General features: G+C 63.0%; 4 non-coding genes and 1 pseudogene across 4 annotated transcripts; all 5 read left to right on the top strand.

Annotated features, from left to right (window-relative positions):
* The first annotated feature begins 593 nt into the window (after positions 1-593).
* LOC125974446 (5S ribosomal RNA) lies at positions 594-712 on the top strand. The gene has a single exon (XR_007483563.1). It is a non-coding gene; the product is annotated as a 5S ribosomal RNA (ribosomal RNA).
* An 874-nt stretch (positions 713-1,586) lies between these two features.
* LOC125974377 (5S ribosomal RNA) lies at positions 1,587-1,705 on the top strand (annotated as a pseudogene).
* Positions 1,706-2,548: 843 nt separating this feature from the next.
* On the top strand, positions 2,549-2,667 carry LOC125974316 (5S ribosomal RNA). Its single transcript, XR_007483487.1, has one exon. It is a non-coding gene; the product is annotated as a 5S ribosomal RNA (ribosomal RNA).
* Positions 2,668-20,346: 17,679 nt separating this feature from the next.
* Positions 20,347-20,465, top strand: LOC125974445 (5S ribosomal RNA). Its single transcript, XR_007483562.1, has one exon. It is a non-coding gene; the product is annotated as a 5S ribosomal RNA (ribosomal RNA).
* Positions 20,466-21,338: 873 nt separating this feature from the next.
* LOC125974315 (5S ribosomal RNA) lies at positions 21,339-21,457 on the top strand. Its single transcript, XR_007483486.1, has one exon. It is a non-coding gene; the product is annotated as a 5S ribosomal RNA (ribosomal RNA).
* Positions 21,458-21,838: the final 381 nt, after the last annotated feature.

The raw sequence follows: 21,838 nt of genomic DNA, 5'->3' as shown, positions 1-21,838 counted from the left end.
TATAAAGTGCCGATCCGCTCGGCTTGGAGCTATTTCCGGCCTCCCGTTGGTGCCGGGCGGCGTGCGCGAGCTCGCCGGCCGCGATCTCCTCCGCGGTGCTTATAAACAGCAGCATGCGCACGGCCTCCCAGAATTTGAACACATTTCGTCAATAAATTTCGCATATTGAATTTTGAAGTTTAATATAATGCAACAATTGAGCTCGACTTATACAAAGGATATATCATAAAATCGTAAATTTCCGTCGAATTTTAGGGGGTCGACTTATACACCGAGTCGACCTGTACACCGGCAAATACGGTAAATACGATTAAATAAAATGATACGACTGGCATAAAAACAAATATAAACCACATAAAAATAAAAGTCACCATTACGTTGAATTATTGGGAGCACCGAGCTTGTTTCTCAGAAACGAGCCGGTCCCATCCAGGCGTAATCGGAGACAATGAAACCCGAAGTGGTTAAGGTTTGTCTTTTAATGCAGGATGCTTGGTCTCCATGTGCCGAAGCAGTTTTGAAGGCTTCATTGGCTCGCTCGCGTTTCAGGGGCGATTGTGTCTATAAAATGCAAAATGTTGGGTCACCTCACGGCTTACGGCCATACTACCCTGAGAACGCCCGATCTCGTCCAATCTCGGAAGCTAAGCAGGGTCGGGCCTGGTTAGTACTTGGATGGGAGACCGCCTGGGAATACCAGGTGCTGTAAGCTTTTTCTTTTTCTTATGTGCACTTCAATCGTTTAAGAAGCTATTTTTTACAACACCCATCACGAATGGCATCCGGAAACAGCAAGCCTAATTTAAACTCCGACATTGAAACTATAACACGAGTTTGAAAGCTATATTATGTGGTGACATCCACAGCATTGTAGTTAAATTTTTTACCGCTAGAGAGCAGACTATGTACAGTGAGCATGGCTCCCTGTGAACTCAAAGCAGCAGGCTTGACTTGTAAAAGAACCCAACACAACACTTCCATGAAGTAATTGTACTAAGTTCATTTTGTTTTTCCTTATTTAATCACTTCACTGGTTTCTTTTATATCAAACAAATTGTTTTAGGTTATTCACCTGACATGTTGATCCATCAGCTGATAAAGACGCGTCACCATCACATCTGTGACACTCTGATGAAGGCGGAAGAAACCGCCGAAACATGTCAGGTGAATAACCTAAAACAATTTGTTTGATATAAAAGAAACCAGTGAAGTGACTTCCATGAAGTGTTTTTAAACTTTTCAAGGCATTTATTTTGATTCAGCAAAATGCAGGTCGCAACGGCAAATTCGTGCTACCGCATAAAAAGCTGTCAATAACTTTTCATGATAGCCATGTTTCCAGAAAACACCAAAAGCCTTGGAAGAAAGCCTGTTTCGGCCCTGGTTGTAAAAAAAACAAAAAAAAAAACAAAAGGGAAGGGTGACCGTCCGGGAATACCAGGTGCTGAAAGCCTTTTTTTTTTTTTTTTTTTCCCACGTCAATTGTGAAAGGAAACTTTTACCACAGCCATCAAGTCCCGCCGCTGCTTGGCATGGTTTCAGGGGCGATTGTGTCTATAAAATGAAAAATTCTGAGCGGTCTCACGGCTTACGGCAATACTACCCTGAGAGCGCCCGCTCTCGTCCGACCTCGGAGGCTAAGCAGGGTCGGGCCTGGTTAGTACTTGGATGGGAGACCGCCTGGGAATACCATTTACCGTAAGCTTTTTTTTTTTTTTTTTTTTTCTTATGTGCACTTCAATCGTTTAAGCCAAGAACTTTTTACAGCACCCATCACGAATGGCATTCGGAAACTGCAAGCCTAGTTTGAACTCCGACACTGAAACTACAACACGAGTTTAAAACCTACATTGTGTGGCGACAGCCATAGCATTGCAGTTCACGTTTTTACCGCTAGAGGACAGACTATGTACAGTGAATAAAGAGCATGGCTCCCTGTGAACTCAAAGCAGCAGTCTTTACTTGTAAAAGAACCCAGCACAACACATTGCGCTTCCATGTAGTGTTTTTACCTTTTTCATGACATTTATTTTGATACAGCCAAATGCAGGTTTTGTGCACTTCACTTTTCCGTTGGGCATTCGCGTAGAACCCTATTCCAGTTACGGCCAGATTCTTTTAGACTAGTGGTCCCCAAACTTTCTTGCGCCACGGACCGGCTACGCGTCAGAAATATTTTTGCGGACCTGCCTTTATATATATAAATAAACAATAAATCTATATAAATAAATACTACATTTATAATAAATATATATAAATAGGATTAAATAAAATGATACGACTGGCATAAAAACAAATATAAACCACATAAAAATAAAAGTCACCATTACGTTGAATTATTGGGAGCACCGAGCTTGTTTCTCAGAAACGAGCCGGTCCCATCCAGGCGTAATCGGAGACAATGAAACCCGAAGTGGTTAAGGTTTGTCTTTTAATGCAGGATGCTTGGTCTCCATGTGCCGAAGCAGTTTTGAAGGCTTCATTGGCTTGCTCGCTAGTTTCAGGGGCGATTGTGTCTATAAAATGCAAAATGTTGGGTCACCTCACGGCTTACGGCCATACTACCCTGAGAACGCCTGATCTCGTCTTATCTCGGAAGCTAAGCAGGGTCGGGCCTGGTTAGTACTTGGATGGGAGACTGCCTGGGAATACCAGGTGCTGTAAGCTTTTTCTTTTTCTTATGTGCACTTCAAGCTCTTTTTTTTTTTTTTTTTTTTCTTCTTATGTGCACTTCAATCGTTTAAGCCAAGACCTTTTTACAACACCCATCACGAATGGCATTCGGAAACTGCAAGCCTAGTTTGAACTCCGACACTGAAACTACAACAAGAGTTCAAAACCTCTATGTACAGTGAATAAAGAGCATGGCTCCCTGTGAACTCAAAGCAGCAGTCTTTACTTGTAAAAGAACCCAGCACAACACATTGCGCTTCCATGTAGTGTTTTTACCTTTTTCATGACATTTATTTTGATACAGCCAAATGCAGGTTTTGTGCACTTCACTTTTCCGTTGGGCATTCGCGTAGAACCCTATTCCAGTTACGGCCAGATTCTTTTAGACTAGTGGTCCCCAACCTTTCTTGCGCCACGGACCGGCTACGCGTCAGAAATATTTTTGCGGACCTGCCTTTATATATATAAATAAACAATAAATCAATATAAATAAATACTACATTTATAATAAGTATATATACCGTATTTGCCGGTGTATTGGTCGACCTTTTTCGATCCAAAATCGACCGAAAAAAATCGACCTCGACTTATACACCGAGTCATAAAATTTAACTTCGTATTCATCGCTTCAAATGTGATGGTAACCAAGGCCGTTTCTCATGCATCTCATTGTGCGTTGCACTTAGAAAATTTGAACCGGGCGGCGTGCGCGAGTGCGCGGCCCGCTGGAAGTCGAATGAGGCGCCGCGACCACCTCCGCGGTGTTTATAAACCGCCGATCCGCTCGGCGGGGGCTATTTTCGGCCACTTGGCTCGTGCGCACGGCCTCCCGGATGTGCCGGGCGGGTGCGCGATCTCGCCGGCCGCTGGAAGTCGAATGAGGCGCCGCGACCACCTCCGCGGTGCTTATAAACAGCCGATCCGCTCGGCGGGGGCTATTTTCGGCCACTTGGCTCGTGCGCACGGCCTCCCGGATGTGCCGGGCGGGTGCGCGAGCTCGCCGGCCGCTGGAAGTCGAATGAGGCGCCGCGACCACCTCCGCGGTGCTTATAAACAGCCGATCCGCTCGGCGGGGGCTATTTTCGGCCACTTGGCTCGTGCGCACGGCCTCCCGGATGTGCCGGGCGGGTGCGCGAGCTCGCCGGCCGCTGGAAGTCGAATGAGGCGCCGCGACCACCTCCGCGGTGCTTATAAACAGCCGATCCGCTCGGCGGGGGCTATTTTCGGCCACTTGGCTCGTGCGCACGGCCTCCCGGATGTGCCGGGCGGGTGCGCGAGCTCGCCGACCGCTGTAAGTCGAATGAGGCGCCGCGACCACCTCCGCGGTGCTTATAAACAGCCGATCCGCTCGGCGGGGGCTATTTTCGGCCACTTGGCTCGTGCGCACGGCCTCCCGGATGTGCCGGGCGGGTGCGCGAGCTCGCCGGCCGCTGGAAGTCGAATGAGGCGCCGCGACCACCTCCGCGGTGCTTATAAACAGCCGATCCGCTCGGCGGGGGCTATTTTCGGCCACTTGGCTCGTGCGCACGGCCTCCCGGATGTGCCGGGCGGGTGCGCGAGCTCGCCGCCCGCCGGAAGTCGAATGAGGCGCCGCGACCACCTCCGCGGTGCTTATAAACAGCCGATCCGCTCGGCGGGGGCTATTTTCGGCCACTTGGCTCGTGCGCACGGCCTCCCGGATGTGCCGGGCGGGTGCGCGAGCTCGCCGGCCGCTGGAAGTCGAATGAGGCGCCGCGACCACCTCCGCGGTGCTTATAAACAGCCGATCCGCTCGGCGGGGGCTATTTTCGGCCACTTGGCTCGTGCGCACGGCCTCCCGGATGTGCCGGGCGGGTGCGCGATCTCGCCGGCCGCTGGAAGTCGAATGAGGCGCCGCGACCACCTCCGCGGTGCTTATAAACAGCCGATCCGCTCGGCGGGGGCTATTTTCGGCCACTTGGCTCGTGCGCACGGCCTCCCGGATGTGCCGGGCGGGTGCGCGAGCTCGCCGGCCGTTGGAAGTCGAATGAGGCGCCGCGACCACCTCCGCGGTGCTTATAAACAGCCGATCCGCTCGGCGGGGGCTATTTTCGGCCACTTGGCTCGTGCGCACGGCCTCCCGGATGTGCCGGGCGGGTGCGCGAGCTCGCCGACCGCTGTAAGTCGAATGAGGCGCCGCGACCACCTCCGCGGTGCTTATAAACAGCCGATCCGCTCGGCGGGGGCTATTTTCGGCCACTTGGCTCGTGCGCACGGCCTCCCGGATGTGCCGGGCGGGTGCGCGAGCTCGCCGGCCGCTGGAAGTCGAATGAGGCGCCGCGACCACCTCCGCGGTGCTTATAAACAGCCGATCCGCTCGGCGGGGGCTATTTTCGGCCACTTGGCTCGTGCGCACGGCCTCCCGGATGTGCCGGGCGGGTGCGCGAGCTCGCCGGAAGTCGAATGAGGCGCCGCGACCACCTCCGCGGTGCTTATAAACAGCCGATCCGCTCGGCGGGGGCTATTTTCGGCCACTTGGCTCGTGCGCACGGCCTCCCGGATGTGCCGGGCGGGTGCGCGAGCTCGCCGGCCGCTGGAAGTCGAATGAGGCGCCGCGACCACCTCCGCGGTGCTTATAAACAGCCGATCCGCTCGGCGGGGGCTATTTTCGGCCACTTGGCTCGTGCGCACGGCCTCCCGGATGTGCCGGGCGGGTGCGCGATCTCGCCGGCCGCTGGAAGTCGAATGAGGCGCCGCGACCACCTCCGCGGTGCTTATAAACAGCCGATCCGCTCGGCGGGGGCTATTTTCGGCCACTTGGCTCGTGCGCACGGCCTCCCGGATGTGCCGGGCGGGTGCGCGAGCTCGCCGGCCGCTGGAAGTCGAATGAGGCGCCGCGACCACCTCCGCGGTGCTTATAAACAGCCGATCCGCTCGGCGGGGGCTATTTTCGGCCACTTGGCTCGTGCGCACAGCCTCCCGGATGTGCCGGGCGGGTGCGCGAGCTCGCCGGCCGCTGGAAGTCGAATGAGGCGCCGCGAACACCTCCGCGGTGCTTATAAACAGCCGATCCGCTCGGCGGGGGCTATTTTCGGCCACTTGGCTCGTGCGCACGGCCTCCCGGATGTGCCGGGCGGGTGCGCGAGCTCGCCGGCCGCTGGAAGTCGAATGAGGCGCCGCGACCACCTCCGCGGTGCTTATAAACAGCCGATCCGCTCGGCGGGGGCTATTTTCGGCCACTTGGCTTGTGCGCACGGCCTCCCGGATGTGCCGGGCGGGTGCGCGAGCTCGCCGGCCGCTGGAAGTCGAATGAGGCGCCGCGACCACCTCCGCGGTGCTTATAAACAGCCGATCCGCTCGGCGGGGGCTATTTTCGGCCACTTGGCTCGTGCGCACGGCCTCCCGGATGTGCCGGGCGGGTGCGCGAGCTCGCCGGCCGCTGGAAGTCGAATGAGGCGCCGCGACCACCTCCGCGGTGCTTATAAACAGCCGATCCGCTCGGCGGGGGCTATTTTCGGCCACTTGGCTCGTGCGCACGGCCTCCCGGATGTGCCGGGCGGGTGCGCGAGCTCGCCGGCCGCTGGAAGTCGAATGAGGCGCCGCGACCACCTCCGCGGTGCTTATAAACAGCCGATCCGCTCGGCGGGGGCTATTTTCGGCCACTTGGCTTGTGCGCACGGCCTCCCGGATGTGCCGGGCGGGTGCGCGAGCTCGCCGGCCGCTGGAAGTCGAATGAGGCGCCGCGACCACCTCCGCGGTGCTTATAAACAGCCGATCCGCTCGGCGGGGGCTATTTTCGGCCACTTGGCTCGTGCGCACGGCCTCCCGGATGTGCCGGGCGGGTGCGCGGGCTCGCCGGCCGCTGGAAGTCGAATGAGGCGCCGCGACCACCTCCTCGGTGCTTATAAACAGCCGATCCGCTCGGCGGGGGCTATTTTCGGCCACTTGGCTCGTGCGCACGGCCTCCCGGATATGCCGGGCGGGTGCGCGAGCTCGCCGGCCGCTGGAAGTCGAATGAGGCGCCGCGACCACCTCCGCGGTGCTTATAAACAGCCGATCCGCTCGGCGGGGGCTATTTTCGGCCACTTGGCTCGTGCGCACGGCCTCCCGGATGTGCCGGGCGGGTGCGCGAGCTCGCCGGCCGCTGGAAGTCGAATGAGGCGCCCGACCACCTCCGCGGTGCTTATAAACAGCCGATCCGCTCGGCGGGGGCTATTTTCGGTCACTTGGCTCGTGCGCACGGCCTCCCGGATGTGCCGGGCGGGTGCGCGAGCTCGCCGGCCGCTGGAAGTCGAATGAGGCGCCGCGACCACCTCCGCGGTGCTTATAAACAGCCGATCCGCTCGGCGGGGGCTATTTTCGGCCACTTGGCTCGTGCGCACGGCCTCCCGGATGTGCCGGGCGGGTGCGCGAGCTCGCCGGCCGCTGGAAGTCGAATGAGGCGCCGCGACCACCTCCGCGGTGCTTATAAACAGCCGATCCGCTCGGCGGGGGCTATTTTCGGCCACTTGGCTTGTGCGCACGGCCTCCCGGATGTGCCGGGCGGGTGCGCGAGCTCGCCGACCGCTGTAAGTCGAATGAGGCGCCGCGACCACCTCCGCGGTGCTTATAAACAGCCGATCCGCTCGGCGGGGGCTATTTTCGGCCACTTGGCTCGTGCGCACGGCCTCCCGGATGTGCCGGGCGGGTGCGCGAGCTCGCCGGCCGCTGGAAGTCGAATGAGGCGCCGCGACCACCTCCGCGGTGCTTATAAACAGCCGATCCGCTCGGCGGGGGCTATTTTCGGCCACTTGGCTCGTGCGCACGGCCTCCCGGATGTGCCGGGCGGGTGCGCGAGCTCGCCGGCCGCTGGAAGTCGAATGAGGCGCCGCGACCACCTCCGCGGTGCTTATAAACAGCCGATCCGCTCGGCGGGGGCTATTTTCGGCCACTTGGCTCGTGCGCACGGCCTCCCGGATGTGCCGGGCGGGTGCGCGAGCTCGCCGGCCGCTGGAAGTCGAATGAGGCGCCGCGACCACCTCCTCGGTGCTTATAAACAGCCGATCCGCTCGGCGGGGGCTATTTTCGGCCACTTGGCTCGTGCGCACGGCCTCCCGGATATGCCGGGCGGGTGCGCGAGCTCGCCGGCCGCTGGAAGTCGAATGAGGCGCCGCGACCACCTCCGCGGTGCTTATAAACAGCCGATCCGCTCGGCGGGGGCTATTTTCGGCCACTTGGCTCGTGCGCACGGCCTCCCGGATGTGCCGGGCGGGTGCGCGAGCTCGCCGGCCGCTGGAAGTCGAATGAGGCGCCGCGACCACCTCCGCGGTGCTTATAAACAGCCGATCCGCTCGGCGGGGGCTATTTTCGGCCACTTGGCTCGTGCGCACGGCCTCCCGGATGTGCCGGGCGGGTGCGCGAGCTCGCCGGCCGCTTGAAGTCGAATGAGGCGCCGCGACCACCTCCGCGGTGCTTATAAACAGCCGATCCGCTCGGCGGGGGCTATTTTCGGCCACTTGGCTCGTGCGCACGGCCTCCCGGATGTGCCGGGCGGGTGCGCGAGCTCGCCGGCCGCTGGAAGTCGAATGAGGCGCCGCGACCACCTCCGCGGTGCTTATAAACAGCCGATCCGCTCGGCGGGGGCTGTTTTCGGCCACTTGGCTCGTGCGCACGGCCTCCCGGATGTGCCGGGCGGGTGCGCGAGCTCGCCGGCCGCTGGAAGTCGAATGAGGCGCCGCGACCACCTCCGCGGTGCTTATAAACAGCCGATCCGCTCGGCCGGGGCTATTTTCGGCCACTTGGCTCGTGCGCACGGCCTCCCGGATGTGCCGGGCGGGTGCGCGAGCTCGCCGCCCGCCGGAAGTCGAATGAGGCGCCGCGACCACCTCCGCGGTGCTTATAAACAGCCGATCCGCTCGGCGGGGGCTATTTTCGGCCACTTGGCTCGTGCGCACGGCCTCCCGGATGTGCCGGTCGGGTGCGCGAGCTCGCCGGCCGCTGGAAGTCGAATGAGGCGCCGCGACCACCTCCGCGGTGCTTATAAACAGCCGATCCGCTCGGCGGGGGCTATTTTCGGCCACTTGGCTCGTGCGCACGGCCTCCCGGATGTGCCGGGCGGGTGCGCGAGCTCGCTGGCCGCTGGAAGTCGAATGAGGCGCCGCGACCACCTCCGCGGTGCTTATAAACAGCCGATCCGCTCGGCAGGGGCTATTTTCGGCCACTTGGCTCGTGCGCACGGCCTCCCGGATGTGCCGGGCGGGTGCGCGAGCTCGCCGGCCGCTGGAAGTCGAATGAGGCGCCGCGACCACCTCCGCGGTGCTTATAAACAGCCGATCCGCTCGGCGGGGGCTATTTTCGGCCACTTGGCTCGTGCGCACGGCCTCCCGGATGTGCCGGGCGGGTGCGCGAGCTCGCCGGCCGCTGGAAGTCGAATGAGGCGCCGCGACCACCTCCGCGGTGCTTATAAACAGCCGATCCGCTCGGCGGGGGCTATTTTCGGCCACTTGGCTCGTGCGCACGGCCTCCCGGATGTGCCGGGCGGGTGCGCGAGCTCGCCGACCGCTGGAAGTCGAATGAGGCGCCGCGACCACCTCCGCGGTGCTTATAAACAGCCGATCCGCTCGGCGGGGGCTATTTTCGGCCACTTGGCTCGTGCGCACGGCCTCCCGGATGTGCCGGGCGGGTGCGCGAGCTCGCCGGCCGCTGGAAGTCGAATGAGGCGCCGCGACCACCTCCGCGGTGCTTATAAACAGCCGATCCGCTCGGCGGGGGCTATTTTCGGCCACTTGGCTCGTGCGCACGGCCTCCCGGATGTGCCGGGCGGGTGCGCGAGCTCGCCGGCCGCTGGAAGTCGAATGAGGCGCCGCGACCACCTCCGCGGTGCTTATAAACAGCCGATCCGCTCGGCGGGGGCTATTTTCGGCCACTTGGCTCGTGCGCACGGCCTCCCGGATGTGCCGGGCGGGTGCGCGAGCTCGCCGGAAGTCGAATGAGGCGCCGCGACCACCTCCGCGGTGCTTATAAACAGCCGATCCGCTCGGCGGGGGCTATTTTCGGCCACTTGGCTCGTGCGCACGGCCTCCCGGATGTGCCGGGCGGGTGCGCGAGCTCGCCGGCCGCTGGAAGTCGAATGAGGCGCCGCGACCACCTCCGCGGTGCTTATAAACAGCCGATCCGCTCGGCGGGGGCTATTTTCGGCCACTTGGCTCGTGCGCACGGCCTCCCGGATGTGCCGGGCGGGTGCGCGATCTCGCCGGCCGCTGGAAGTCGAATGAGGCGCCGCGACCACCTCCGCGGTGCTTATAAACCGCCGATCCGCTCGGCGGGGGCTATTTTCGGCCACTTGGCTCGTGCGCACGGCCTCCCGGATGTGCCGGGCGGGTGCGCGAGCTCGCCGGCCGCTGGAAGTCGAATGAGGCGCCGCGACCACCTCCGCGGTGCTTATAAACAGCCGATCCGCTCGGCGGGGGCTATTTTCGGCCACTTGGCTCGTGTGCACGGCCTCCCGGATGTGCCGGGCGGGTGCGCGAGCTCGCCGGCCGCTGGAAGTCGAATGAGGCGCCGCGACCACCTCCGCGGTGCTTATAAACAGCCGATCCGCTCGGCGGGGGCTATTTTCGGCCACTTGGCTCGTGCGCACGGCCTCCCGGATGTGCCGGGCGGGTGCGCGAGCTCGCCGGCCGCTGGAAGTCGAATGAGGCGCCGCGACCACCTCCGCGGTGCTTATAAACAGCCGATCCGCTCGGCGGGGGCTATTTTCGGCCACTTGGCTCGTGCGCACGGCCTCCCGGATGTGCCGGGCGGGTGCGCGAGCTCGCCGGAAGTCGAATGAGGCGCCGCGACCACCTCCGCGGTGCTTATAAACAGCCGATCCGCTCGGCGGGGGCTATTTTCGGCCACTTGGCTCGTGCGCACGGCCTCCCGGATGTGCCGGGCGGGTGCGCGAGCTCGCCGGCCGCTGGAAGTCGAATGAGGCGCCGCGACCACCTCCGCGGTGCCTATAAACAGCCGATCCGCTCGGCGGGGGCTATTTTCGGCCACTTGGCTCGTGCGCACGGCCTCCCGGATGTGCCGGGCGGGTGCGCGACCCCGCCGGCCGCTGGAAGTCGAATGAGGCGCCGCGACCACCTCCGCGGTGCTTATAAACCGCCGATCCGCTCGGCGGGGGCTATTTTCGGCCACTTGGCTCGTGCGCACGGCCTCCCGGATGTGCTGGGCGGGTGCGCGAGCTCGCCGGCCGCTGGAAGTCGAATGAGGCGCCGCGACCACCTCCGCGGTGCTTATAAACAGCCGATCCGCTCGGCGGGGGCTATTTTCGGCCACTTGGCTCGTGTGCACGGCCTCCCGGATGTGCCGGGCGGGTGCGCGAGCTCGCCGGCCGCTGGAAGTCGAATGAGGCGCCGCGACCACCTCCGCGGTGCTTATAAACAGCCGATCCGCTCGGCGGGGGCTATTTTCGGCCACTTGGCTCGTGCGCACGGCCTCCCGGATGTGCCGGGCGGGTGCGCGAGCTCGCCGGCCGCTGGAAGTCGAATGAGGCGCCGCGACCACCTCCGCGGTGCTTATAAACAGCCGATCCGCTCGGCGGGGGCTATTTTCGGCCACTTGGCTCGTGCGCACGGCCTCCCGGATGTGCCGGGCGGGTGCGCGAGCTCGCCGACCGCTGTAAGTCGAATGAGGCGCCGCGACCACCTCCGCGGTGCTTATAAACAGCCGATCCGCTCGGCGGGGGCTATTTTCGGCCACTTGGCTCGTGCGCACGGCCTCCCGGATGTGCCGGGCGGGTGCGCGAGCTCGCCGGCCGCTGGAAGTCGAATGAGGCGCCGCGACCACCTCCGCGGTGCTTATAAACAGCCGATCCGCTCGGCGGGGGCTATTTTCGGCCACTTGGCTCGTGCGCACGGCCTCCCGGATGTGCCGGGCGGGTGCGCGAGCTCGCCGGAAGTCGAATGAGGCGCCGCGACCACCTCCGCGGTGCTTATAAACAGCCGATCCGCTCGGCGGGGGCTATTTTCGGCCACTTGGCTCGTGCGCACGGCCTCCCGGATGTGCCGGGCGGGTGCGCGAGCTCGCCGGCCGCTGGAAGTCGAATGAGGCGCCGCGACCACCTCCGCGGTGCTTATAAACAGCCGATCCGCTCGGCGGGGGCTATTTTCGGCCACTTGGCTCGTGCGCACGGCCTCCCGGATGTGCCGGGCGGGTGCGCGATCTCGCCGGCCGCTGGAAGTCGAATGAGGCGCCGCGACCACCTCCGCGGTGCTTATAAACAGCCGATCCGCTCGGCGGGGGCTATTTTCGGCCACTTGGCTCGTGCGCACGGCCTCCCGGATGTGCCGGGCGGGTGCGCGAGCTCGCCGGCCGCTGGAAGTCGAATGAGGCGCCGCGACCACCTCCGCGGTGCTTATAAACAGCCGATCCGCTCGGCGGGGGCTATTTTCGGCCACTTGGCTCGTGCGCACAGCCTCCCGGATGTGCCGGGCGGGTGCGCGAGCTCGCCGGCCGCTGGAAGTCGAATGAGGCGCCGCGAACACCTCCGCGGTGCTTATAAACAGCCGATCCGCTCGGCGGGGGCTATTTTCGGCCACTTGGCTCGTGCGCACGGCCTCCCGGATGTGCCGGGCGGGTGCGCGAGCTCGCCGGCCGCTGGAAGTCGAATGAGGCGCCGCGACCACCTCCGCGGTGCTTATAAACAGCCGATCCGCTCGGCGGGGGCTATTTTCGGCCACTTGGCTTGTGCGCACGGCCTCCCGGATGTGCCGGGCGGGTGCGCGAGCTCGCCGGCCGCTGGAAGTCGAATGAGGCGCCGCGACCACCTCCGCGGTGCTTATAAACAGCCGATCCGCTCGGCGGGGGCTATTTTCGGCCACTTGGCTCGTGCGCACGGCCTCCCGGATGTGCCGGGCGGGTGCGCGAGCTCGCCGGCCGCTGGAAGTCGAATGAGGCGCCGCGACCACCTCCGCGGTGCTTATAAACAGCCGATCCGCTCGGCGGGGGCTATTTTCGGCCACTTGGCTCGTGCGCACGGCCTCCCGGATGTGCCGGGCGGGTGCGCGAGCTCGCCGGCCGCTGGAAGTCGAATGAGGCGCCGCGACCACCTCCGCGGTGCTTATAAACAGCCGATCCGCTCGGCGGGGGCTATTTTCGGCCACTTGGCTTGTGCGCACGGCCTCCCGGATGTGCCGGGCGGGTGCGCGAGCTCGCCGGCCGCTGGAAGTCGAATGAGGCGCCGCGACCACCTCCGCGGTGCTTATAAACAGCCGATCCGCTCGGCGGGGGCTATTTTCGGCCACTTGGCTCGTGCGCACGGCCTCCCGGATGTGCCGGGCGGGTGCGCGGGCTCGCCGGCCGCTGGAAGTCGAATGAGGCGCCGCGACCACCTCCTCGGTGCTTATAAACAGCCGATCCGCTCGGCGGGGGCTATTTTCGGCCACTTGGCTCGTGCGCACGGCCTCCCGGATATGCCGGGCGGGGTGCGCGAGCTCGCCGGCCGCTGGAAGTCGAATGAGGCGCCGCGACCACCTCCGCGGTGCTTATAAACAGCCGATCCGCTCGGCGGGGGCTATTTTCGGCCACTTGGCTCGTGCGCACGGCCTCCCGGATGTGCCGGGCGGGTGCGCGAGCTCGCCGGCCGCTGGAAGTCGAATGAGGCGCCGCGACCACCTCCGCGGTGCTTATAAACAGCCGATCCGCTCGGCGGGGGCTATTTTCGGCCACTTGGCTCGTGCGCACGGCCTCCCGGATGTGCCGGGCGGGTGCGCGAGCTCGCCGGCCGCTGGAAGTCGAATGAGGCGCCGCGACCACCTCCGCGGTGCTTATAAACAGCCGATCCGCTCGGCGGGGGCTATTTTCGGCCACTTGGCTCGTGCGCACGGCCTCCCGGATGTGCCGGGCGGGTGCGCGAGCTCGCCGGCCGCTGGAAGTCGAATGAGGCGCCGCGACCACCTCCGCGGTGCTTATAAACAGCCGATCCGCTCGGCGGGGGCTGTTTTCGGCCACTTGGCTCGTGCGCACGGCCTCCCGGATGTGCCGGGCGGGTGCGCGAGCTCGCCGGCCGCTGGAAGTCGAATGAGGCGCCGCGACCACCTCCGCGGTGCTTATAAACAGCCGATCCGCTCGGCCGGGGCTATTTTCGGCCACTTGGCTCGTGCGCACGGCCTCCCGGATGTGCCGGGCGGGTGCGCGAGCTCGCCGCCCGCCGGAAGTCGAATGAGGCGCCGCGACCACCTCCGCGGTGCTTATAAACAGCCGATCCGCTCGGCGGGGGCTATTTTCGGCCACTTGGCTCGTGCGCACGGCCTCCCGGATGTGCCGGTCGGGTGCGCGAGCTCGCCGGCCGCTGGAAGTCGAATGAGGCGCCGCGACCACCTCCGCGGTGCTTATAAACAGCCGATCCGCTCGGCGGGGGCTATTTTCGGCCACTTGGCTCGTGCGCACGGCCTCCCGGATGTGCCGGGCGGGTGCGCGAGCTCGCTGGCCGCTGGAAGTCGAATGAGGCGCCGCGACCACCTCCGCGGTGCTTATAAACAGCCGATCCGCTCGGCAGGGGCTATTTTCGGCCACTTGGCTCGTGCGCACGGCCTCCCGGATGTGCCGGGCGGGTGCGCGAGCTCGCCGGCCGCTGGAAGTCGAATGAGGCGCCGCGACCACCTCCGCGGTGCTTATAAACAGCCGATCCGCTCGGCGGGGGCTATTTTCGGCCACTTGGCTCGTGCGCACGGCCTCCCGGATGTGCCGGGCGGGTGCGCGAGCTCGCCGGCCGCTGGAAGTCGAATGAGGCGCCGCGACCACCTCCGCGGTGCTTATAAACAGCCGATCCGCTCGGCGGGGGCTATTTTCGGCCACTTGGCTCGTGCGCACGGCCTCCCGGATGTGCCGGGCGGGTGCGCGAGCTCGCCGACCGCTGGAAGTCGAATGAGGCGCCGCGACCACCTCCGCGGTGCTTATAAACAGCCGATCCGCTCGGCGGGGGCTATTTTCGGCCACTTGGCTCGTGCGCACGGCCTCCCGGATGTGCCGGGCGGGTGCGCGAGCTCGCCGGCCGCTGGAAGTCGAATGAGGCGCCGCGACCACCTCCGCGGTGCTTATAAACAGCCGATCCGCTCGGCGGGGGCTATTTTCGGCCACTTGGCTCGTGCGCACGGCCTCCCGGATGTGCCGGGCGGGTGCGCGAGCTCGCCGGCCGCTGGAAGTCGAATGAGGCGCCGCGACCACCTCCGCGGTGCTTATAAACAGCCGATCCGCTCGGCGGGGGCTATTTTCGGCCACTTGGCTCGTGCGCACGGCCTCCCGGATGTGCCGGGCGGGGTGCGCGAGCTCGCCGGAAGTCGAATGAGGCGCCGCGACCACCTCCGCGGTGCTTATAAACAGCCGATCCGCTCGGCGGGGGCTATTTTCGGCCACTTGGCTCGTGCGCACGGCCTCCCGGATGTGCCGGGCGGGTGCGCGAGCTCGCCGGCCGCTGGAAGTCGAATGAGGCGCCGCGACCACCTCCGCGGTGCTTATAAACAGCCGATCCGCTCGGCGGGGGCTATTTTCGGCCACTTGGCTCGTGCGCACGGCCTCCCGGATGTGCCGGGCGGGTGCGCGATCTCGCCGGCCGCTGGAAGTCGAATGAGGCGCCGCGACCACCTCCGCGGTGCTTATAAACCGCCGATCCGCTCGGCGGGGGCTATTTTCGGCCACTTGGCTCGTGCGCACGGCCTCCCGGATGTGCCGGGCGGGTGCGCGAGCTCGCCGGCCGCTGGAAGTCGAATGAGGCGCCGCGACCACCTCCGCGGTGCTTATAAACAGCCGATCCGCTCGGCGGGGGCTATTTTCGGCCACTTGGCTCGTGTGCACGGCCTCCCGGATGTGCCGGGCGGGTGCGCGAGCTCGCCGGCCGCTGGAAGTCGAATGAGGCGCCGCGACCACCTCCGCGGTGCTTATAAACAGCCGATCCGCTCGGCGGGGGCTATTTTCGGCCACTTGGCTCGTGCGCACGGCCTCCCGGATGTGCCGGGCGGGTGCGCGAGCTCGCCGGCCGCTGGAAGTCGAATGAGGCGCCGCGACCACCTCCGCGGTGCTTATAAACAGCCGATCCGCTCGGCGGGGGCTATTTTCGGCCACTTGGCTCGTGCGCACGGCCTCCCGGATGTGCCGGGCGGGTGCGCGATCTCGCCGGCCGCTGGAAGTCGAATGAGGCGCCGCGACCACCTCCGCGGTGCTTATAAACCGCCGATCCGCTCGGCGGGGGCTATTTTCGGCCACTTGGCTCGTGCGCACGGCCTCCCGGATGTGCCGGGCGGGTGCGCGAGCTCGCCGGCCGCTGGAAGTCGAATGAGGCGCCGCGACCACCTCCGCGGTGCTTATAAACAGCCGATCCGCTCGGCGGGGGCTATTTTCGGCCACTTGGCTCGTGTGCACGGCCTCCCGGATGTGCCGGGCGGGTGCGCGAGCTCGCCGGCCGCTGGAAGTCGAATGAGGCGCCGCGACCACCTCCGCGGTGCTTATAAACAGCCGATCCGCTCGGCGGGGGCTATTTTCGGCCACTTGGCTCGTGCGCACGGCCTCCCGGATGTGCCGGGCGGGTGCGCGAGCTCGCCGGCCGCTGGAAGTCGAATGAGGCGCCGCGACCACCTCCGCGGTGCTTATAAACAGCCGATCCGCTCGGCGGGGGCTATTTTCGGCCACTTGGCTCGTGCGCACGGCCTCCCGGATGTGCCGGGCGGGTGCGCGAGCTCGCCGACCGCTGTAAGTCGAATGAGGCGCCGCGACCACCTCCGCGGTGCTTATAAACAGCCGATCCGCTCGGCGGGGGCTATTTTCGGCCACTTGGCTCGTGCGCACGGCCTCCCGGATGTGCCGGGCGGGTGCGCGAGCTCGCCGGCCGCTGGAAGTCGAATGAGGCGCCGCGACCACCTCCGCGGTGCTTATAAACAGCCGATCCGCTCGGCGGGGGCTATTTTCGGCCACTTGGCTCGTGCGCACGGCCTCCCGGATGTGCCGGGCGGGTGCGCGAGCTCGCCGGAAGTCGAATGAGGCGCCGCGACCACCTCCGCGGTGCTTATAAACAGCCGATCCGCTCGGCGGGGGCTATTTTCGGCCACTTGGCTCGTGCGCACGGCCTCCCGGATGTGCCGGGCGGGTGCGCGAGCTCGCCGGCCGCTGGAAGTCGAATGAGGCGCCGCGACCACCTCCGCGGTGCTTATAAACAGCCGATCCGCTCGGCGGGGGCTATTTTCGGCCACTTGGCTCGTGCGCACGGCCTCCCGGATGTGCCGGGCGGGTGCGCGATCTCGCCGGCCGCTGGAAGTCGAATGAGGCGCCGCGACCACCTCCGCGGTGCTTATAAACAGCCGATCCGCTCGGCGGGGGCTATTTTCGGCCACTTGGCTCGTGCGCACGGCCTCCCGGATGTGCCGGGCGGGTGCGCGAGCTCGCCGGCCGCTGGAAGTCGAATGAGGCGCCGCGACCACCTCCGCGGTGCTTATAAACAGCCGATCCGCTCGGCGGGGGCTATTTTCGGCCACTTGGCTCGTGCGCACAGCCTCCCGGATGTGCCGGGCGGGTGCGCGAGCTCGCCGGCCGCTGGAAGTCGAATGAGGCGCCGCGAACACCTCCGCGGTGCTTATAAACAGCCGATCCGCTCGGCGGGGGCTATTTTCGGCCACTTGGCTCGTGCGCACGGCCTCCCGGATGTGCCGGGCGGGTGCGCGAGCTCGCCGGCCGCTGGAAGTCGAATGAGGCGCCGCGACCACCTCCGCGGTGCTTATAAACAGCCGATCCGCTCGGCGGGGGCTATTTTCGGCCACTTGGCTTGTGCGCACGGCCTCCCGGATGTGCCGGGCGGGTGCGCGAGCTCGCCGGCCGCTGGAAGTCGAATGAGGCGCCGCGACCACCTCCGCGGTGCTTATAAACAGCCGATCCGCTCGGCGGGGGCTATTTTCGGCCACTTGGCTCGTGCGCACGGCCTCCCGGATGTGCCGGGCGGGTGCGCGAGCTCGCCGGCCGCTGGAAGTCGAATGAGGCGCCGCGACCACCTCCGCGGTGCTTATAAACAGCCGATCCGCTCGGCGGGGGCTATTTTCGGCCACTTGGCTCGTGCGCACGGCCTCCCGGATGTGCCGGGCGGGTGCGCGAGCTCGCCGGCCGCTGGAAGTCGAATGAGGCGCCGCGACCACCTCCGCGGTGCTTATAAACAGCCGATCCGCTCGGCGGGGGCTATTTTCGGCCACTTGGCTTGTGCGCACGGCCTCCCGGATGTGCCGGGCGGGTGCGCGAGCTCGCCGGCCGCTGGAAGTCGAATGAGGCGCCGCGACCACCTCCGCGGTGCTTATAAACAGCCGATCCGCTCGGCGGGGGCTATTTTCGGCCACTTGGCTCGTGCGCACGGCCTCCCGGATGTGCCGGGCGGGTGCGCGGGCTCGCCGGCCGCTGGAAGTCGAATGAGGCGCCGCGACCACCTCCTCGGTGCTTATAAACAGCCGATCCGCTCGGCGGGGGCTATTTTCGGCCACTTGGCTCGTGCGCACGGCCTCCCGGATATGCCGGGCGGGTGCGCGAGCTCGCCGGCCGCTGGAAGTCGAATGAGGCGCCGCGACCACCTCCGCGGTGCTTATAAACAGCCGATCCGCTCGGCGGGGGCTATTTTCGGCCACTTGGCTCGTGCGCACGGCCTCCCGGATGTGCCGGGCGGGTGCGCGAGCTCGCCGGCCGCTGGAAGTCGAATGAGGCGCCGCGACCACCTCCGCGGTGCTTATAAACAGCCGATCCGCTCGGCGGGGGCTATTTTCGGCCACTTGGCTCGTGCGCACGGCCTCCCGGATGTGCCGGGCGGGTGCGCGAGCTCGCCGGCCGCTGGAAGTCGAATGAGGCGCCGCGACCACCTCCGCGGTGCTTATAAACAGCCGATCCGCTCGGCGGGGGCTATTTTCGGCCACTTGGCTCGTGCGCACGGCCTCCCGGATGTGCCGGGCGGGTGCGCGAGCTCGCCGGCCGCTGGAAGTCGAATGAGGCGCCGCGACCACCTCCGCGGTGCTTATAAACAGCCGATCCGCTCGGCGGGGGCTATTTTCGGCCACTTGGCTCGTGCGCACGGCCTCCCGGATGTGCCGGGCGGGTGCGCGGGCTCGCCGGCCGCTGGAAGTCGAATGAGGCGCCGCGACCACCTCCGCGGTGCTTATAAACAGCCGATCCGCTCGGCGGGGGCTATTTTCGGCCACTTGGCTCGTGCGCACGGCCTCCCGGATGTGCCGGGCGGGTGCGCGAGCTCGCCGGCCGCTGGAAGTCGAATGAGGCGCCGCGACCACCTCCGCGGTGCTTATAAACAGCCGATCCGCTCGGCGGGGGCTATTTTCGGTCACTTGGCTCGTGCGCACGGCCTCCTTGATGTGCCGGGCGGGTGCGCGAGCTCGCCGGCCGCTGGAAGTCGAATGAGGCGCCGCGACCACCTCCGCGGTGCTTATAAACAGCCGATCCGCTCGGCGGGGGCTATTTTCGGCCACTTGGCTCGTGCGCACGGCCTCCCGGATGTGCCGGGCGGGTGCGCGAGCTCGCCGGCCGCTGGAAGTCGAATGAGGCGCCCGACCACCTCCGCGGTGCTTATAAACAGCCGATCCGCTCGGCGGGGGCTATTTTCGGTCACTTGGCTCGTGCGCACGGCCTCCCGGATGTGCCGGGCGGGTGCGCGAGCTCGCCGGCCGCTGGAAGTCGAATGAGGCGCCGCGACCACCTCCGCGGTGCTTATAAACAGCCGATCCGCTCGGCGGGGGCTATTTTCGGCCACTTGGCTCGTGCGCACGGCCTCCCGGATGTGCCGGGCGGGTGCGCGAGCTCGCCGGCCGCTGGAAGTCGAATGAGGCGCCGCGACCACCTCCGCGGTGCTTATAAACAGCCGATCCGCTCGGCGGGGGCTATTTTCGGCCACTTGGCTCGTGCGCACGGCCTCCCGGATGTGCCGGGCGGGTGCGCGAGCTCGCCGGCCGCTGGAAGTCGAATGAGGCGCCGCGACCACCTCCGCGGTGCTTATAAACAGCCGATCCGCTCGGCGGGGGCTATTTTCGGCCACTTGGCTCGTGCGCACGGCCTCCCGGATGTGCCGGGCGGGTGCGCGAGCTCGCCGGCCGCTGGAAGTCCAATGAGGCGCCGCGATCTCCTCCGCGGTGCTTATAAAGTGCCGATCCGCTCGGCTTGGAGCTATTTCCGGCCTCCCGTTGGTGCCGGGCGGCGTGCGCGAGCTCGCCGGCCGCGATCTCCTCCGCGGTGCTTATAAACAGCAGCATGCGCACGGCCTCCCAGAATTTGAACACATTTCGTCAATAAATTTCGCATATTGAATTTTGAAGTTTAATATAATGCAACAATTGAGCTCGACTTATACAAAGGATATATCATAAAATCGTAAATTTCCGTCGAATTTTAGGGGGTCGACTTATACACCGAGTCGACCTGTACACCGGCAAATACGGTAAATACGATTAAATAAAATGATACGACTGGCATAAAAACAAATATAAACCACATAAAAATAAAAGTCACCATTACGTTGAATTATTGGGAGCACCGAGCTTGTTTCTCAGAAACGAGCCGGTCCCATCCAGGCGTAATCGGAGACAATGAAACCCGAAGTGGTTAAGGTTTGTCTTTTAATGCAGGATGCTTGGTCTCCATGTGCCGAAGCAGTTTTGAAGGCTTCATTGGCTCGCTCGCGTTTCAGGGGCGATTGTGTCTATAAAATGCAAAATGTTGGGTCACCTCACGGCTTACGGCCATACTACCCTGAGAACGCCCGATCTCGTCCGATCTCGGAAGCTAAGCAGGGTCGGGCCTGGTCAGTACTTGGATGGGAGACTGCCTGGGAATACCAGGTGCTGTAAGCTTTTTCTTTTTCTTATGTGCACTTCAAGCTCTTTTTTTTTTTTTTTTTCTTCTTATGTGCACTTCAATCGTTTAAGCCAAGACCTTTTTACAACACCCATCACGAATGGCATTCGGAAACTGCAAGCCTAGTTTGAACTCCGACACTGAAACTACAACACGAGTTTAAAACCTACATTGTGTGGCGACAGCCATAGCATTGCAGTTCACGTTTTTACCGCTAGAGGACAGACTATGTACAGTGAATAAAGAGCATGGCTCCCTGTGAACTCAAAGCAGCAGTCTTTACTTGTAAAAGAACCCAGCACAACACATTGCGCTTCCATGTAGTGTTTTTACCTTTTTCATGACATTTATTTTGATACAGCCAAATGCAGGTTTTGTGCACTTCACTTTTCCGTTGGGCATTCGCGTAGAACCCTATTCCAGTTACGGCCAGATTCTTTTAGACTAGTGGTCCCCAAACTTTCTTGCGCCACGGACCGGCTACGCGTCAGAAATATTTTTGCGGACCTGCCTTTATATATATAAATAAACAATAAATCTATATAAATAAATACTACATTTATAATAAATATATATAAATAGGATTAAATAAAATGATACGACTGGCATAAAAACAAATATAAACCACATAAAAATAAAAGTCACCATTACGTTGAATTATTGGGAGCACCGAGCTTGTTTCTCAGAAACGAGCCGGTCCCATCCAGGCGTAATCGGAGACAATGAAACCCGAAGTGGTTAAGGTTTGTCTTTTAATGCAGGATGCTTGGTCTCCATGTGCCGAAGCAGTTTTGAAGGCTTCATTGGCTTGCTCGCTAGTTTCAGGGGCGATTGTGTCTATAAAATGCAAAATGTTGGGTCACCTCACGGCTTACGGCCATACTACCCTGAGAACGCCTGATCTCGTCTTATCTCGGAAGCTAAGCAGGGTCGGGCCTGGTTAGTACTTGGATGGGAGACTGCCTGGGAATACCAGGTGCTGTAAGCTTTTTCTTTTTCTTATGTGCACTTCAAGCTCTTTTTTTTTTTTTTTTCTTCTTATGTGCACTTCAATCGTTTAAGCCAAGACCTTTTTACAACACCCATCACGAATGGCATTCGGAAACTGCAAGCCTAGTTTGAACTCCGACACTGAAACTACAACAAGAGTTCAAAACCTCTATGTACAGTGAATAAAGAGCATGGCTCCCTGTGAACTCAAAGCAGCAGTCTTTACTTGTAAAAGAACCCAGCACAACACATTGCGCTTCCATGTAGTGTTTTTACCTTTTTCATGACATTTATTTTGATACAGCCAAATGCAGGTTTTGTGCACTTCACTTTTCCGTTGGGCATTCGCGTAGAACCCTATTCCAGTTACGGCCAGATT

Source organism: Syngnathus scovelli, chromosome 8 (genome assembly GCF_024217435.2).
Source record: "Syngnathus scovelli strain Florida chromosome 8, RoL_Ssco_1.2, whole genome shotgun sequence".
Lineage (NCBI taxonomy): Eukaryota > Metazoa > Chordata > Actinopteri > Syngnathiformes > Syngnathidae > Syngnathus > Syngnathus scovelli.
This window is presented reverse-complemented; position numbering and strand designations above follow the sequence as displayed.